Source organism: Mirounga leonina, unplaced genomic scaffold (genome assembly GCF_011800145.1).
Source record: "Mirounga leonina isolate KUSES-001 unplaced genomic scaffold, KU_Mleo_1.0 Mir_153, whole genome shotgun sequence".
Lineage (NCBI taxonomy): Eukaryota > Metazoa > Chordata > Mammalia > Carnivora > Phocidae > Mirounga > Mirounga leonina.
In genome coordinates, this window is record NW_023270387.1 from 38,324,370 (window position 1) to 38,343,755 (window position 19,386).

Sequence of the window (19,386 nt, forward strand, 5' to 3'; positions counted from 1 at the left end):
TATTGGGACTTCATCAAGATAAAAAGCTTTTGCACAGCAAAGGAAACTGGACAACAAAACCAAAAGACAACCGACAGAATGGAAGAAGATATTTGCAAATGACATATCAGATAAAGGGCTAGTATCCAAAATCTATAAAGAACTCATCAAACTCAACACCCAAAGAACAAAGAATCCAATCAAGAAATGGGCAGAAGACATGAACAGACATTTTTCCAAAGAAGACATCCAAATGGCCAACAGACACATGAAAAAGTGCTCAATATCACTCAGCATCAGGGAAATCCAAATCAAAACCTCAATGAGATACCACCTCACACCAGTCAGAATGGCTAAAATTAACAAGTCAGGAAACGACAGATGTTGGCGGGGATGCGGAGAAAGGGGAACCCTCCTACACTGTTGGTGGGAATGCAAGCTGGTGCAGCCACTCTGGAAAACAGTATGGAGGTTCCTCAAAAAGTTGAAAATAGAGCTACCATATGATCCAGCAATTGCACTACTGGGTATTTACCCCAAAGATACAAAATTAGGGATCCGAAGGGGTACGTGCACCCCGATGTTTATAGCAGCAATATCCACAATAGCCAAACTGTGGAAAGAGCCAAAATGTCCATCGACAGATGACTGGATAAAGAAGATGTGGTATATATATACAATGGAATATTATGCAGCCATCAAAAGGAATGAGATCTTGCCATTTGCAACGACGTGGATGGAACTGGAGGGTATTATGTTGAGTGAAATAAGTCAAACAGAGAAAGACATGTATCATATGATCTCACTGATATGAGGAATTCTCAATCGCAGGAAACAAACTGAGTGTTGTTGGAGTGGGGGGTGGGGTGGGAGGGATGGGGTGACTGGGTGATCGACACTGGGGAGGGTATGTGCTCTGGTAAGCGCTGTGAATTGTGCAAGACTGTTGAATCTCAGATCTGTACCTCTGAAACAAATAATGCAATATATGTTAAGAAAAAAAAAAGAAGAAGAAGAAGGTAGCGGGAGGGGAAGAATGAAGCGGGGGAAATCGGAGGGGTAGACGAACCATGAGAGATGATGGACTCTGAAAAACAAACAGGGTTCTAGAGGGGAGGGGGATGGGAGGATGGGTTAGCCTGGTGGTGGGTATTGAGGAGGGCACATTCTGCATGGAGCACTGGGTGTTATGCACAAACAATGAATCATGGAACACTTCATCTAAAACTAATGATGTAATGTATGGGGATTAACATAAGAATAAAAAAAATAAAATAAAATAAAAATAAGTAAATAATAAAAAAAGAATAATGACAGAAATGAATTATGGCACTGGAGGGAAAAAATCAAAAATCCAGAGTCCTTAACGATACTAAAAAAGGGAAAAAAAACAACAAAAAAATAAGGATGACAGGATAGCTTTTCTTTATAATAGAACACCTAGTAATAAATGTAGAAGGAATAATAGAGTTAAAAAATCACCAATTTAAAAAAAATTTTTTTTTAATGATTTTATTTATTTGAGAGAGAGAGAGAGAGCACATGAGGGGGAGAGGGTCAGAGGGAGAAGCAGACTCCCCGCGGAGCAGGGAGCCCGATGCGGGACTCGATCCTGGGACTCCAGGATCATGACCTGAGCCGAAGGCAGTCGCTCAACCAACTGAGCCACCCAGGCGCCCGAAAATCACCAATTTTTTTTTTAAAGATTTTATTTATTTATTTGAGAGAGAGAATGAGAGACAGAGAGCACGAGAGGGAAGAGGGCAGAGGGAGAAGCAGACTCCCTGCCGAGCAGGGAGCCTGATGCGGGACTCGATCCCGGGACTCCAGGATCATGACCTGAGCCAAAGGCAGTCGCTTAACCAACTGAGCCACCCAGGCGCCCCGAAAATCACCAATTTTAAATCATCATAGTAATATTTGGTTCAGGTAAGAATTATCAAGGAATACTAAAACCATTAGGTGGAAATTTGTTGAGGATGAACATATTTACACAGTCTGAAAATTTGTCCTCCTAGATTATTTTTCTTTTTTTATTAAAAATTTTATTTATTTAATTGTCAGAGAGAGAGCGCACAAGCAGGGGGGAGCAGCAGAGGGAGAGGGAGAAGCAGGCTCTCTGTGGAGCAGGGAGCCTGATGCAGGACTCAATTCAAGGACCCCAGGATCATGACCTGAGCTGAAGGCAGATGCTTAACTGACTGAGCCACCCAGGTGCCCCTGTACTCTTAGATTCTTAACCACAAGAGGAAAGAAAGTACTTTGACAGCAGACAACATCTGTAGCTCAGTGATCACTAACCAACTGATACCATGTTTCCTGAGAAGGTACACTGAGAAGGACACAACACTCTTTATGTAACTTTCTTGCCAAAAATGTATAACCTGAATCTATATAGTTTACAAATTGGTCTGTGTTTTTCAAAAATATCAACGTCAGAAGAGACAAAGAAAGGCTGGGGGAGCCATTCCAGATTAAAGGACATTAAAGAGCTAAATGCAAAGCATAATTCTCTATTGGATGCTCAATTAGGGAAGAAAAACCCAACATAGCTAACAAAGATATTATTGGGACAATGGAAATAATTTGTAAATGAACTACATATTACATAATACTATTATATCACCATTCGATTTTCTAAATGACAATTGCTCCCTGTAAAAGAATGTTTCTTTTCTTAAAAGATAGATGCTAAAGTATTTAGGAGTAAATGGACACGATGTCTGCAACTTGCTTTCGAATGATTTAACAAAAATAACAACAATAACATAGTTATATATGGAGAGAGATGAAGCAAATGTGGCAAAGTATTAGCAATTGGTGAATCTCAGTGAAGGCTATACAGAGTTCAGTGTTTGAATTTTGCAACTTTTTTATAAGTTTGAAATTTTGCAATTTAAAAATGTGCAACAGTTTTTAAGTCTGTAGGTGAATTTCTCTTCCTGACTAGCCAGCATAAAAAATTTATTCTCCTTTTACACCCAGTATTTTTGTTTTACTATTACCTGTTTCTGTTAACAATAGCTTTTAGTTCCCTGGCTTGGGCAGCTGGGATGAGTAGAAGGATAGAGATGGGTACAATTTGGAATCAGTGCATCTGAGGAATCTCAGGGAGGTCCCGTGAGACAAGAGCTCAGAGGAGAGGTCTAGGCTAAAGAAATGGAATTATCAGGTGGTGTTACTCCCTTGAGAGTTCTGGGAGGAGCTTAGAAAATAAGAGTGACACTTATGAAGGACACTAAGAGTGAATGGTGCGAGAACTGAGGGAAGCCATGTCTTGGGAGCACCTGGGGTGGGTGGGGGCAGCGGTGGAAGGACAGAATTTCAGTATGCATGCCATGGTCAAGCGACAGGTGTGAAATGCCCCAAGGAGTAATGCAGACGCCTGCAAAGTCCACTGGATTTGGCAAATAGGTAGCCTTGGTAACAGTGCAATAGCAATTTCCAGGGGGAGGGGAGTGGGGTCAGTGATGAAACCACACTGTGTGGCGTGAAAGGGTGCGGGGAGTGAAATGTGCTGAGTCCACTCTTCTGATAAGCCTATTTTGAAGAATAGGAGAAAATGTAATAGCATCCATAGCAACAGCTGGGTGAAAGCAAAGTTTTAATTTTGATTTGTTTTAAAGGTTTTTTTTGGGGGGGGGGAGGGGCAGAGGGACAGAATCTTCTAGGAGACTCCCGCTGAACGTGGAGCCCCACTTGGGGCTCAATCTCACCACTCTGCGATCATTACCTGAGCTGAAACCAAGAGTCGGATGCTTAACCAACTGAGCCACCTAGGCACCCCTAATTTTGATTTTTAAAACTGATCGTGATTTGCCTAAGGAGAGGGGGAGGTAGGAGAAGCAGAAAAGGGAGGTGCTTGGATTGGCAAGATCCCTGACAAACTAGTGAGCAGGAGATCTGGACACAGTGGTGGGCCCAACCCTAGCATGGGGAAGAATGTCTCCTCCCACCCAGTGGCCTGCAGGTCCCAGAACCTTGCTTGGGTAGTCTTTCTTTCCCTACAGAGCTCCCCTTTCCCCAAAACAAACCAGAATGTTCCCCACCTTCCTATTAGCACGCTTGAGCCACCACAGGATCTGCAAAGCAGAATACTGATGTGGGTAGAGCTCAGAATTGAGAGTCAGGTTGGCTTTGATTGTGTGTGTGGTGGGGGGGAGGTGGTTCTTTTGTTTGTTTTGTTTTTTGTTTTGTTTTGCTTGACTTCTTGACATTATCTTTCCCAAGCAGCAATTTCCTCATCTTTAAAATGGGAAGATGTGCCCAATTTCACAGTTTTTTCTGAGAATAAGTTAAGGTACTTTATGAAAACACTTTAACAACTCTAAAAGGAAACATGACTAGGTAGTTTTTGTCTTCACTTTGTTGTTGTTGTCTTTGTGTGTGGGTTTGTTTGTTTTGGTCTGTGGCAAAGATTCATTCAGCAGTTACTCATCAAAGGCGTACCATGTGCCAGATCCTCTGCTCTTACGATCTCGCAATGTTCCCGGGACCAGGGGACCGGGCAGTTGCCAAGACTGTTCTCAACAGCTGCCGGCTTTGGATTGGGCAGCTGCACAGGATCACGTGCTCTTTGCTGTTTGGGGTGAGGGGAGGGGTGAGGGGTAGAAGCGCATCAAGACAGACATCGTGGACTCTGGCTGTGGTTTGCAGTTGTGATGAATTGTACAACTCGAGCCAATGGCAGTCAACTGGCAATGATCACAAGGAGGTGATTATTGAGAACAGTTTTATCAGAATCTAATTTTCCACTAGGTGACAGCAGAGCCCATAGCATTATCTTAATTATCGTTCCTCTTGAAGAGATAGTGTTTGAGAACCTTCTGAAAGAAGACCCCGCCTTCCTGGTGAGAGTATTTATTGCTAAAACTGATACATGGCCTTGAGATGTCATTTTTGCTCTCCCAAGATAACTAAATCCCAGATGGATTTTAGTTTCTGACATCCTGAGTCACTTGAATTTATAGAAACGATTACAACAATAATAAAAGGAGCTCACATTTATTAAGCATTTACTATGTTCAGGCCCTGTGATAAATGTGCAGGGCCCCTGAGACACCCTGCTTCTTAGAGATGTCCTTCAGTGAAGGGCTAAGCCTTCCCCAGGTCAGCTCCTGTCATCGTAACACTAACTACATAAATATGTGCTCACCACTTCACCACCCTGCCCGGGAGAGGAGGAAGTTCATAAAGCAAGTTCATAGTTTAGTCAAAGGCCTTTTTTTTTTAACTTTTTTTTTTTTTAATGTAGTGTTCCATGATTCATTGTTTGTGTATAACACCCAGTGCTCCATGCAGAACGTGCCCTCTTTAATACCCATCACCAGGCTAACCCATCCTCCCGCCCCCCGCCCCTCTAGAACCCTGTTTGTTTTTCAGAGTCCATCATCTCTCATGGTTCATCTCCCCCTCCGATTTCCCCCCCTTCATTCTTCCCTTCCTGCTATCTTCTTCTTATTTTTTTTTTCTTAACATATAATGTATTATTTGTTTCAGAGGTACAGATCTGTGATTCAACAGTCTTGCACAATTCACAGCTCACCATAGCACATACCCTCCCCAGTGTCTATCATCCAGCCACCCCATCCCTCCCACACCACCCCCCACTCCAGCAACCCTCAGTTTGTTTCCTGAGATTAAGAATTTCTCATATCAGTGAGGTCATATGATACATGTCTTTCTCTGATTGACTTAACAGGCTTTTATAAACAGTGAGTTTGACCCTCACGGTACAAAGCCTTAACCATCAGAGGGCAGTGGGACTCAGAGCAAGTGGCGGGCATCTGACTCTGTCCCCAGACCCCTGAAGGCTTGCCTTGGTCCTGAGCAGAGCAAAAACCACAGGGCTGTCTGGAACACGCTGATACATAAGCAGGCCTGCTTTGGTTTTTTTCTGTCATAATGTTACATAGAAAACAGAGAGCCATTCTGGCTGGCTCCTACACAGCGACCTACACAGCTTTGTAAATTTTTAAATTATTTCTATCTCTGAAAGAAGGCTACAAGAACATAGACAAAATTTCAAAAGGGCATACAATCAAAAAGTAAGCTTTCCCGGGCGCCTGGGTGGCTCAGTCAGTTAAGCGTCTGCCCTCAGCTGAGGTCATGATCCCAGGGTCCTGGGATCGAGCCCCGAATCGGGCTCCCTCCTCAGCAAGGGGTCTGCTTCTCCCTCTACCCCTCCCCCTGCTCGTGATCTCTCTCTCAAATAAATAAAAACTTTTTTTTTTTTTTAAGTAAGGTTTCCCTCCGACACCTGTCCCCCACAGGAATCCACTGTAACCACAGTTAGCAGTTGCCAATGCTGCCCAGGTTTGATACCCTGTGTATCAAAGGTATATTGAGTATACTGAGTATACTCTGCTGTGCTTGGTGGGGCCTTCATAAAGATGTTGGCTCCTGACACAGCAGCTGGGGTGGCTTGGATAGTGGAGTTTGTAAAGCACGTGACACCTCTTGATGATTCTCAGGGCTAAGAAATTATACCATGTGGGAAAATGAGCCATGGAAAATTGGAAATTAGTGACAAGGTGGCCTGATTGGTGGTACCCATAGACCAGTGCGGCCCAGGGAAGTTCAGGGTACTATTATTATAGAAATGGCATATGTTCTCAGCTGAAAGTTTAAAAATACAGGTAAGTATATCTCCTTCAGTAAGTGCATATATGTGTGCATATGAATGTATATATATGTGATATAGTTCTTCCTTGCAGTATGGAGCCCAAGCTCCCGTCTCCAAGTCTTATGGCAACCCAAGCACTAGCAAACAATGTCTCCATGAGAGAGAAGTGGAGACTCCTAAGGTCACCCAGAATCTTACCCCACAATGTCAACTGGACCACAAGAAGAAGCAACCATCGCCACAGCCAGCATACCCTGGCCCTTGGCGCTGGCCCAAAGTGCTTTCACAAGAGTGAGCCTGTATGCTGCTTTACCCAGAGAGTCTGAGTTGATACCTGGTGTAATTATTAACAGTCCCGTTCCAGTCTCAAAAAATGTGCCAAGTTTGCCAATAAATTGTATCATCATGCTAAATACAGTTCCTCTCTGCTTCAGCTCCCCTAGCATAGCTCCTTCAGGGGGTTCGACCAATTACAGACCTCTGAGCTAGTGTGGGCTTTCTCACCCTGGGGCCTCTTCTGGAGCTAGAAGTCCAGTTTCTGGGGCCATTGACCACACAAGGACCAATTTCACCTTCAGTCCAGACAAAGGAACTCCCTGGCCTCCCTTCTAAGATTGGCTGCCCTCAATCCCTTTATTCCTTTTCTTCAAGCAAGATCTGTACTCAGTAGCACAAAAGGAGGTTACCACTGAGAAGGTACCTTCTCAGGATAATTATTTTGGCCCCTTCCTAATCCCTAGCATGTCATCTGCAACACAAGAAAAAGAAGAAAATAAAACTCCCTCACAGTCCCCAATGAGAAATTCCCAGTGGTTAATATTGCTAAAGTATATCTTCTGGGTATAGACGTTAAATCTTTTGCTAGAGCTAGCAGTTTTCCATCTGATTTTCATAGCTTTTCTGGGGGAGACAACCAGGGTTTGCAACTAACAATTACATTGACACTTTTCTAATATATATTTATTTAATCTTTTAAATATTCTTATTTTAGACTAAAACTTCTAGGATGGAATTGAAAAATAACAGTGATAACCAGCTTGTCTTCTTCCTGATTTAGTGGAATGCCTTGAGTAGTTTACCATAAAAAATGATGTGTTCTGTTGACTTAGGATAGGAATTTGGGTGAAGGGAGTATCCTTCTAAATTTACAAAAATAATTATCTGGTTGTATTTATAGAATACACTGTCAGTTTCTTGATTTTCACTTTGCCCAGATAAATGGCACTGGAACTAAACTTCACTCAAACACTCAACTTTTTCATCCCTTTCTCTTCTTACCTAACATAAAATATTAACTCCATAAATAATAAAAAGAATGGGCTTTGGAATCAAACATACCAGAGCTGAAGCCTGGCTGTGGGACTTTGTTAACTCTTCTGGATTTCTTTAGCTGACAATGGGAATAATGACAGTGATTTCACAGTATTTATCACATTGCCTAGAATGTAGCAATTATTCAATAAATGTGTTAGTATAGCTGTTTTTAATAATCATTATTATTGTATCCTTCAGTGGCTCTTGCAGAGAACAAGCAATGATGTCAAGAGCATGTCTACCAGGAAAAGCCACTAATGACCCTTTACAGGCCTCCCAAGGTGGGATCATGACCTCAATACACCCACACAGGCCAAGAACCCTAATTTTGTCCATCCAAGGAGAGAAAGCTTATCTCTAAGGATTAGTTCTCTACATAATCAGTCTTACTAGAGAGATACACAAACCAGTGTAGTTTTTATTTGTAGCTTTTAATTTTAATTATTTTTATTTGTCAATGGGGTAATAAAATGAATAAATAAAAGGCAGCCAAGCATGGACCAATGGTGATAGTGTGTCACTAAATGAGGATATTGCAGAACCAATGAGCTGTGTCTGCTCCAACAGGGTGCCCATTAATTTCTGATGAGAAATTACTCTCAGAAGGCTGGGGTTCTTATGATCAGTAGCAAATTCCATGATGTATCCAATCAAGATCAGAAGCCTGTTAGTCCACTCACAAGAAGAAATTACTGCATAGGGATAGAATGCAAAGTTCCATTTGACCAACACAGGTCTTCTTAAGACAGAAGCTTTGCCATAATCAAAAAAAGTTGTTCCAAATGCAGAGCACAGGAACTAAGAAGAAAGTTGACATCAGGTCAGTGGCACTGGGTGAAGAGTGCCTCACTCACAGAACCAGAAATACTGGCCAGGTCACTGCCTCTCTTGTACAGATGGGTGTTGCTAATATCTGTCTTAGTGGGGCTTTTTCTGTTTTTCTTTACCTACACTTTGCAAGCTCACAAAATCTCTTTCTCACATATGCATTTTCTTTACCTACACTTCGCTAGCTCACAAAATCTCTTTCTCTTTACCTACACTTTGCTAGCTCACAAAATCTCTTTCTCACATATGCATTCTCTGTTTAGCCAAATTAATATATTCATTCCTCCACAGACAAGTTTTGCAAGCCCACAGGTCTGTTTGCCCTTGAAACAGCTGTGTAGCATGGGGCTGCTTCCCTATCCTGTATTCTTACCTCTCGTTGTTTGCTTAACGTAATGTTTATTTCTGATATTTGCTTAGCACACCTCTCCAGCTGTTTCTGAGCACTGTAGAGGAAACAGTTCACTGGGTGACAACACCAGGTACTCAAGTCTTCCTCTGAGTATTCAGGGCCAGAGCTGTTGTGCAGGGTAGAATCTATGATCGATGTGTTAGCAGTTCTCTCTGAAAATATAATGCACTGTTAAAACTAAAAATATCTGGATAATTTGCCATTATTATCAGCCAGGTGACTGTTTAAATGGTTGTAGAAGGAGGATGCGTTTCAAAGAGCAATGACCTTACCAGATCCACAACTCCTCCAAAAAGTGAGGGTATTGGTTCATGGCATTACGTCTCCGTGAATAGTACCAGAGATGTGGATCTGCCTTGCTGGAATAAGGGACAAGAATGACTCTCTGAGCACGAGCTCCCATGTTGGAAGAAAACCAGTGCTATGAGTAGGGTGGCCATATAACCTATCAGCTGTACAACATAGTGATTTGACAATTATATACATTACAAAACACTCCCCATGATAAGTGTAGTTACCATTTGTCCCCATACAAAGTTATTACAATATTATTGACTACATTCCCAGCACAGTGTATCTTATACTTTTCATCCCTGTAACTTACTTATTTTATAATTGGAAGTTTGTTTCTCTTAATCCTCTTTACTTATTTCACCCATGTTCCCTCTGGCAACCACCAATTTATTCTCTAATGTCTATTCAGGTCATCTGCCCTTTTTTAAATCAGATAATTCGTGTGTGTGTGTGTGTGTGTGTGTGTTTATGAATCTATTTTAGTTTTGTTGTTGCTATTTGTTCATTTGTTTTGTTTTATTGATTACACATATAAGTGAAATTCTGTAGTTTTTGTCTTTCCCTGTCTGGCTTATTTCTTTCAGCATCATACCCTCTAGGTCCATTCATGATATAAATGGCAAGATTTTATTCCTTTTTTATGGCTGACTAATATTCCATTGTGTGTGTGTGTGTGTGTGTGTGTACATATACTACATCTTCTTTAATGCTGCAATAAACATAGAGGTACATATATCTTTTCAAATTAGTGTATTTGTTTTCTTTGGATAAAGTCCACCCAGAAGTGGAATTACTGGATTATATAGTACTTTTATTTTCATTTTTGTGAGCAACCTCCATACTGTTTTCCAGAATGACTGCACCAATTACACTTCCACCAACAGTTCACAAGGAGTCTTCTTTTTTCACATCCTTGCCAATACTTGTTATTTCTCATCTTCTTGATCCTAGCCATTCTGACTGGTATAAGGTGATATCTCATGGTTTTGATTTGCATTTCCCTGATGATTAGTAATGTAGAACATCTTTTCATGTGTCTGTTGGCCATCTGGATGTCTTCTTTGGCAAAATGTCTATTCAGGTCATCTGCCCCTTTTTAAACCAGATAATTTGTGTGTGTGTGTGTGTGTGTAGTTGTATGAGTTCTTTATATATTTTGGATATTAACTCCTTATCAGATATATCACTTGCAAATATCTTCTCTCATTCAGTAGGTTGTTTTTTAGTTTTGTTGGTTGTTTCCTTTACTGTGCAAAAGCTTTTTGGTTTGTTGTAGTCCCACTGCTTATTTTTTATTTTGTTTCCCTTGCCTGGGGACATATCTGGAAATATATTGCTAAAGCCAATGTGTATGAGTTTACTATCTATGTTTTCTTTTAGGAGTTTTATAGTTTCAGGTCTCATATTTAGGTCTTTGATATATTTTTGAGTTTATTTTGTGTATAAAACAGGCATCCAGTTTCATTCTTTTGCACATAACTCTCCAGTTTCCCAACACCATTTGAAGAGACTTTTTCCTCCCCATTGCATATTCTTGCCTCCTTTGTCATAGATTAATTGACCATATAAGCATGAGTTTATTTCTAGGCTTTCAATATTGTTTCATTGATCTATGTCTTTATTTTTATGCTAATATTATACTGCTTTGATTACTATAGCTTTGTAGTACAGTTTGAAATCTGGGATTTCCAGCTTTGTTCTTTCTCAAGATTGCTTTGGCTATTTGAGGTCTTTTGTAGTTCCATACAAATTTCAGGATTTTTTTTTGTTCTAGTTATGTGAAAAATACTATTGGAATTTTGATAGGGTTTGCATTGATTCTGTAGATTGCTCTGGGTAGTATAGAAATTTTAACAATATTAATTATTCTGATCCATGAGCATGGTGTATCTTTCTATTTGTGTCATCTTCTATTTCTTTCAACAGTGTCTTATAGTTTTCAGAATACAGGTCTTTCACTAAATTCCACTTGGCTAAATTTACTCCTAGGTATTTTATTCTTTTTGATGCAACTGTAAATAAAATTGTTTTCTTAATTTTCCTTTCTCCTATTTCATTATTAGTGTATAGAAATACAACAGATTTCTATATATTGATTTTGTATCCCTGTACCTTTACTGAATTCACTTATTAGTTTCATGGTTTTTTTGGTGGAGTCTTTAGGGTTTTCTATATATAATATTGTGTCTTCTGCAAATAGTGGCAGTTTTACTTCTTCCTTACCAATTTGGAGACTGTTATTTCTTCTTCTGGTCTGATTGTTGTGGCTATGACTTCCAGTACTACATTGAATAAAAGTAATATGAACAGACATCCTTATCTTGTTCCTGATATTAGGGGGAAAGCTTTAAGCTTTTCACCATTGAGTATGATGTTAGCTGGAGAAGAATTTGTATTTCTAACAAGTTTCCAGCTGATGCTGATGCTGCTGGTCTGGAGACCACAATGTGAGAAATACTGTTATAGAATATAAAAATTCTATCATGCTCTTTCATATTATCTCCTATAGCAATGCTTCTTGAACATTAATGCGCACATTAACTACCAGAGTTTTTAAGATTTTATGTATGTATGTATGTATGTATGTATGTATGTTTGTATGTATGTATGTATTTAGAGAATGCGAGTGGGGGGAGGGGCAGAGGGAGAGAGAGAGAATCTCCAGCAGACTCTACACTGAGCATGACCCCATGACCCTGAGATCATGACCTGAGCTGAAAACAAGAGTTGGACACTCAATGGACTGAGCCACCCAGGTGTCCTCCTGGTGTTCTTCTTAAAATAGAAATTCTGATTCAGTAGATGTGGGGTGGGGTCTGAGATCTGAAGTTTGAAAAGATAAGGATGCTCTTCATCCACAGACCTGACTTTGAGAAGTAAGTCAATAGAAAGTGATAGAAAGTGATACTGCCCAAGCTCTTTTACTGTCCAAGTAATGAGGCATCTGTCTAAGAAGAATTCTGGTAAGTATCATTGTAAATTCAGAGTTTGCTAGCAAAGTAAATTGATTTCCTTTGTAGATCTGGATGAGCACATATAAAATTTCACATAGGATTTGTGTGGAGGAAGGTTTCTGCTGACATTTTCTGTTAGGCTAAACAGACTTGAGTAAGAGTCTGTAATCTTTCCTTCATATGATTTAGCCTAAATCTTGTAGTCACCTGAATGAAAGCTTGTATTCATTAGCTGTGTGTGACAGAGATCCAAAATACAATGACTTAAATAAGATTTCTCTCTCATATAAAAGTCCAAGATGGTATGACCAGCTTTACTCTAGGAAATCATCAAGGGCCCAGGTTCCTTCTGTTCTGTTGACTTACCATGCCTAGAGTGTTGCATTTATTTCCATGGTTACAAGGGTAAGACTCATATATTGCACATATTCTTTGATCTTATCTCATTGATCAGAGTCTAATCAGATAGCAGAGATGACTAGGCTATCATGTGTACAGCTAAAAGTTGTATTTCAATAAAAGAAGGAAAGAGACACTGAATAGTCTCTGTTAGAGCAGAAATGCCAAAAACACCAAGCCCTGAAAGGAGAGAGAAAAGGGGGGCATGGGGATAGCTATTTGCTTGAGGAACATTCACTTAAGGCATAAGGATATGGTTGTATGTTACTCTAGACATGGTGGACAGTTCTGTTGTAAAGCACCCCACTTCCTGGTTTCTATTTCTTTCTCAACAGTAGCAGAAGATAGCTACAAGGATGATAGATGTTTCAGAAACAAATCATTATAAACACAGTTAAAGGGGTTTCAAGAGTCCTGCAAGGAAGGAGCCAATCCCTGTGAGTAGCAGCAGTTAACAATATGCTCTTTTATTGGTTTGGACCCCAAGATATAGGAGGGCAGCCATTTTTTTTTTTTTGGAATTCTTTGATCACTTAAACAATCTGGAATTCAGCCCAATTTTGGCTAGAGGCTTGATTTATTCCAGGACACACGCAAAGACATCAAGCTGTGGAACATCCATAGCAATTGAGTGACACTATTTAGTGCAGCATGAGGCTGTCATTTATGGTCAACTCCAGAAAACATCCTCTTCTGGGTGGAAAACCAGGCCCCCCACCCCATGAATGGAAAGTTCACTCTGTCTCCATCCCTACTGTACTCATCCAAGTTCAGAAGATATGAGGCCAAGTAAATTTTACCCATGGAGCTCCATATTTCAGAGTCAAGTTTTGGTAATTAGGATGAAAATAAATACATAAATTAGAGCTTTATTTAAAAGATTCTAAATGTTGTGATATAAATAACTGTATTTTTTATTTCCTTAAAGCATCATATTTGAATAATCTCCAGCGAAGGTAAGGTCAAACTCATTAGATGATAGTCTCTTGACACAACTAATGGAGGTCCAAAGAGCTGACTGGATGATGAATTAGGAAATATTTATATTATGCAAAGTGAACTCTTCCTTGGTCAATCTCTCATTTCTCTGACTTAATGTAATGGCCCATCTTTAAGTAGTCAATCAATGATCTAATTTATTATAAAATGGATGCAGTCTATTGAGAAAATCAGGTCAAAGTGCTTAGCTGTTTTCATGAGAGAAAAATCACACAATGAACAATTATCTGTTACTATGACTGAAAAACAAAACTGACAGGAATAGTACCATATAAATGGAGAATCATGTGATTGTCTACCAGCCTGGCCTTAAAGGAAACAGGTAGGTGACATTTTCTTTTTACAATGATACTTTTCTCCAAGGACTTCTTGTCTTAAAAACTTCCCAGCACATGAGCTGGAACGCAATCCTCTAGCTGGAACTTCTCTTTTCTCCTGAGTGGAACATTCTAACTTCCACATCACTTTAGTTTATTACCAGAAAGCAGGTTATACGGCTTGTGTTTACTTTCTCTAAAGAGGCCCACTGGAGATTGGCATCTCTAGCCAGATTTCCTTAATGAGGAATGGTTCTATTCCTCCCCAGTGTGGCTGGTATCACTCAAAAGTGTCATTCAGTTGTGAGCAAGTTCCTTAAATCACTGTGGAAAGGGTTCCAGGTAGCAGGAATTCTGGGATTCCTCATGCATGACCTGTGTCTCAGGTGACATACTTAGCATAAGTAAGTCTTTCACACATTCTCTTTCAACTATGACGAAAAGCAGGCTATACAAAAGTCAACAGGTACAGCCTGTCAGATTAAATCCCAAACCAACCTTGATGTTAAAAGCCTAAAACAGAGAAGACTTATCAAGTTAAACTTATATGTGAGGATCATGAATTCTTAGTGTCCAGAGAAAACTAGCTTTTATACTCGGCGTGACAATAGTTTCATTAGAAGACGTCAAGTTAAATAATTTCCATGTAGGTTAATGTCTCACCAATACATAATACTTATAATGGAAAGAAGCTAATTTTTGAAAGCACTCTTTTACTTTTGGGACTGTAGAAGTACACTTGGGATTTATTTAAGCACAAGCTTTAAAGCCTTTTTTACCGCTGATGTTAAATAACAAGAGGAATAAATAACGTGGGAAAATACAGTGTGCTTCTTAGCACTAGCCATAAGTCACTTTTTTTCTATCGCCCTTCAAAGAGTAATATTTTCAGAGGACAATGTTAAATATGTTGGTAGTGACATTTATGGCAGAGTTAAGGCCCAACAAAGAAGCTCAATTACCTGATTTCATGATGATTTTCCTTATCTTTGATTAGCTATATGGGGAGAATGGATAGGCAGATATGTGCAATGCTCTCATGACTAAATCACACCACCAGCCAGTGGTCAGCAGTGCACAATGGCAGCCACACCCTGCCAGCTCAGGAGCTCAGGTCAAGCCGTTGTGAGACCGAGTGGTGTAGAGCGTATATCCAAGAGTCATAAGTGAACTTGACTACTAGCTGTTGGACTTCGGGCAAGTTTCCTAGTCTATCTAAGCCTGTTTTCTTGACTAAAAGATGAAGTAGGGGTACCCGGGTAGCTCAGTCTAACCGGTTAAGCGTCTGCCTTCGGCTCAGGTCATGATCTTGGGGTCCTGGGATTGAGTCCCATGTCAGGCTCCCTGCTCAGCGGGAGTCTGCTTCTCCCTCTGCCTCTCCCCACTGCTCATGCTCACTCTCTCTTTCAGATAAATAAATAAAATCTTTTTTAAAAAATGAAGTAATAGAACACCTACCTCACAGGGTTGTTGTGGAGGAGAAATGAGGTAATTCTGCACTGTATTTAGCATGGGAACTGGCTTAATGAAAGTTAGATTTTCTTGTTATTGTATTGATTACTATTACTACTATTAACAAAATTAACTAGACCACTGTGATGTGAAAATTATCTCCTTCTCTTTTCTGTATGACTAATAAGAAGAGGTGAGGAACAAGAATCTAGTGAAGGGGACCAACCTGAACTAAACTTATTCTGCTCTTATCATTTTACTCTGTTTTTAACCCTCATCCCTGCCTCACTGCCAAATGGCAGAAAAATGGATTCTCAATGGATAATTTTTCCCAGATAACTTACAATCTGATGGCCCAGCCCTAGGAAGTATATCCTCAGTAGGGCCTTCCTGGGACTGGAGTAGGGGAAGGGAAGATGAGGGGGAGGATTACTAAAACTTCTGTTCCCAATCAGCCCTGAAGAAAATGGACTGGGCTGGAGATGAAAGATGGCTACACAGGGTGAGGTGACATAAGACAGGGGCCCCTCTGTCGGTGCCCATGTACCTGTTCATTCAGCATGGTTTATTTTTTTGGTCGGAGGCCTTAGTCTTTGGCCAAAATCAAGACAACAGCTGCTTCAGTAACTGCTGTCCTCCTGACTTACAACTATTAACCTGTATAAATAACTATCCCCAACAAAAGTTATTGAGGTGCTAATGAAAGCCCATAGGATTCTAAGATTGGAGAACTATCTGGGGTGGGAATGTGATTTCCCATTGCCTGATTAAATGTTTCTGGACACAGTGTCATTGGATCTTTAGCAACTCGCTTAAATTCTCTTAATTGAGATTTCTTCATTTGTGAAATGAAGATAGTACTTGACGTTTTTTGTTTTTTTTTAAGAGAAATAAACAAGATGATGTACGTGCATTTATAAGGGTCTCTCTAGGAAATGGCACACAAATTGTTAATTGAGGGGGGCCAAGTAGAGGAACTTACAGGCAGATTTTTAAGAAAATCAACAGGGATGATGCAGTGCCCTCGAGCAGGCATTGGGGAGAAGTATTCCTGCCTCTAGGCCCAGACAGGCAATGGGAAGGAGTGTTTACAGGAACCCTAGGGAGGGCTGCTGGACGGAAGCTGTGGCTGTCATAGAGGGATGCAGCCAACTTGTAGTGACTCAGTAAGGAGGGCACCAGAGGAATGAATTTCTTACCAATTTAACCTCTTCTGATCTCCTTCCTCTACATCCAATCCCCAAACCTAATCAGAGGCCAGAGCTCAGGAAGCCCACTGAAGCATTCTGTACAGGGTAGTTTTCCAGAGCCCAGAGCGAAATGGAAAAGAAAGGAAAGTAGATCTGGAGGGTAAAATGGAAGGCAATGGAGAACATTATCAGGTATGTAGTATTTTGCCTGCCACATAGATAGTTATTATAATCACTGCAATACAGGAAAGAATACACACACCAGGTTTTAAATTCTAGTTCCATCTTTGGGGGTTAGGGAGCAGATAATTCCAGAGTTTTTTTTTTTTTTGAAATATTCAAAGTTTATAAGTATAAATTTTCTAAACATTTCATAAATATGTTTCAGTCTGCTTATTGTCAAGAGGATTTTTTCCACTAACACTGTTTTGTATGCTTAGTGGTACATGTTGCAAGTACAAGTTTAACAGCATTGCTCCAAATTACTGGGGAAGTCTGGGAATAAATATAATTCTGTCAACCAGTTCTTCAATTTGAGCTTCCTTTTTCTCTGGAGTGTTTCTCTTCTCTAGGAGCCTTCCTCAGGTCAGTTAGTGAAACAAATAGCATTTCAATTCAACGCTTTTTAAAAAATATTTTATTTATTTATTTGAGACAGAGAGAGATTGAGCACAAGCAGGGGGAGTGGTAGGCAGAGGGAGAAGCAGACTCCCTGCTGAGCAGGGAGCCCAATGCGGGAATTGATGTGGGGCTCGATATGGGGCTCAATCAAAGGACCCTGGGATCATGACCTGAGCCGAAGGCAGATGCTTCATGGACTGAGCCACTCAGGCACCCCATCCATGCTTTTATTTTTTTTATTTTATTTTTTTATTTTTTTTAAAGATTTATTTATTTATTTGAGAGAGAGAATGAGAGATAGCACGAGAGGGAAGAGGGTCAGAGGGAAGACGGTCAGAGGGAGAAGCAGACCCCCTGCCGAGCAGGGAGCCTGATGCGGGACTCGATCCCGGGACTCCAGGATCATGACCTGAGCCGAAGGCAGTCGCCCAAGCAACTGAGCCACCCAGGCGCCCCACCCATCCATGCTTTTAATAAAAGCCACACTGTGTGGAGAATTTAGCTTTTCCTATTCCAAATGAAAAAAAAAGACTTATAATTTATGATTGGTGATGAAATTCTGCACATAAATAATTTTAAAGAGGGATGGAGTGGTGGTTGGGTAAATTAATATGTTTTAAACCTGTTTCTTGTGGGTCAGGAATCCTTAATGAGAAGGTTCCTTCTTATTTTGACTATAAAACTTCAAAGGACTTTTTAGAAAATCTGCTTCATTCAGTCTTTCCCAGTCATTAAAAATTTAAGTTCTGCAACTGTTGTCCCTCTAGTCATATGGCTGATTGGCCTTAAATACAACTACAGAAAGGGGCGCCTGGGTGGCTCAGTTGGTTAAGCATCTGACTCTTGGTTTCAGCTCAGGTCATGATTTCAGCGTCATGGGATCCAGCCCTGAGTTGGGCTCCATGCTCAGCACAGAGTCTGTTTGTCCCTCTCCCTCTGCTCCTCCCCTTGCTCTTTCTTTCTCTCTCTCTCTAAAATAAATAAATAAAATCTTTAAAAAGAAAACCCAACTACACATGGGAAAAACATAGGAATATAGAGATAATACACTTCACATTATAGATGACTTTTGGGATACTTGACTTAATAAAAATTAGTAACTGGCAGGGACCAGTTTTAAGATATATGGGATCTCGAAAGAGCTTTGTTTAAGCTCTATACAAAGAGTTTTGTTTATTTCTCATGTTCCTTTCCTTAGAAAGCTGTAGAGGAATGCTCTATCAAAATTAAGGAGTAAACCTAGAAATAAGGAGACTTGGGATCCAAGAAACCAGGGATTTAACCCAGGAGAGAGGAATCCTGAGAGGATGCCAAAGGGAAGTTCCAGTATCACAGTTGTACTGAAGGCTGAGGAGAGCACTTAGTCCAAATTGGAGCAGGAGGACAGAAGTTACCAGGAAGGGATACTCCACAGAAACAAAAACAAAACAAAACATTGATAAAAGAAATATAGGTATAGTGCATCATTTTCCTTGGCAGTGAAAAGCACATGCGAGCCATAATACTAAAAAAAAAAAAATATGACTTTAATGGAGAATGTGTTATGACTCTGAAGATGCAGCTGGAGTGGGGAGAAATATTCTGTACGAAGTTGATGTAAAAGACTAAGTTCTCACTTTCATATTTGAGAGACCATAGTTTCTAAAACTGAAAAATTAATAGTGCTATAAGTATTTTATTTAGAAATACGGAGATAAATACCAAATGAAACTACCAAAAAAGTTCAAAGTGGTTGCCACTTGAAAAGGGGGACAGAACTTGTTTCTTGTTATAAGTCTTATTTGATTTTTTAAATACACAATAAAAATAAATATTAAATTTAAAAAAGAAAAAGCCCTTTCACTTGACTGACAGTTTGGCTAGATACAGAATTCTAAGCTGGACATGTTTTCCTTCAGAAGTTGTAATGCAATGCTCCATTATCCTCTAGCTTCTGATGTTGCTACTGAATTTTAGTATGGAATTGAATGTGAGCCCCCTCCCTTTTATTTTTTTCATTTCA

The 19,386-nt window shown here is 40.1% G+C and overlaps 1 long non-coding RNA gene across 5 annotated transcripts in view; it reads right to left on the minus strand.

The window, feature by feature from the left end:
* The window catches only part of LOC118013449, a 65,912-nt gene that overhangs the window by 42,535 nt on the left and 3,991 nt on the right, over positions 1 to 19,386 (minus strand). The window contains exons 3-4 of one of the 5 annotated variants that reach the window (XR_004680032.1): positions 9,431 to 9,517; positions 5,609 to 9,310 (exon numbers count right to left, since the gene is read on the minus strand). The exons of the other annotated variants lie outside the window; for them this stretch is intronic. This is a non-coding gene — a long non-coding RNA (uncharacterized LOC118013449). Of the gene's footprint in view, positions 1 to 5,608; positions 9,311 to 9,430; positions 9,518 to 19,386 lie in introns of those variants that run through there. 5 annotated transcript variants of the gene reach the window in all.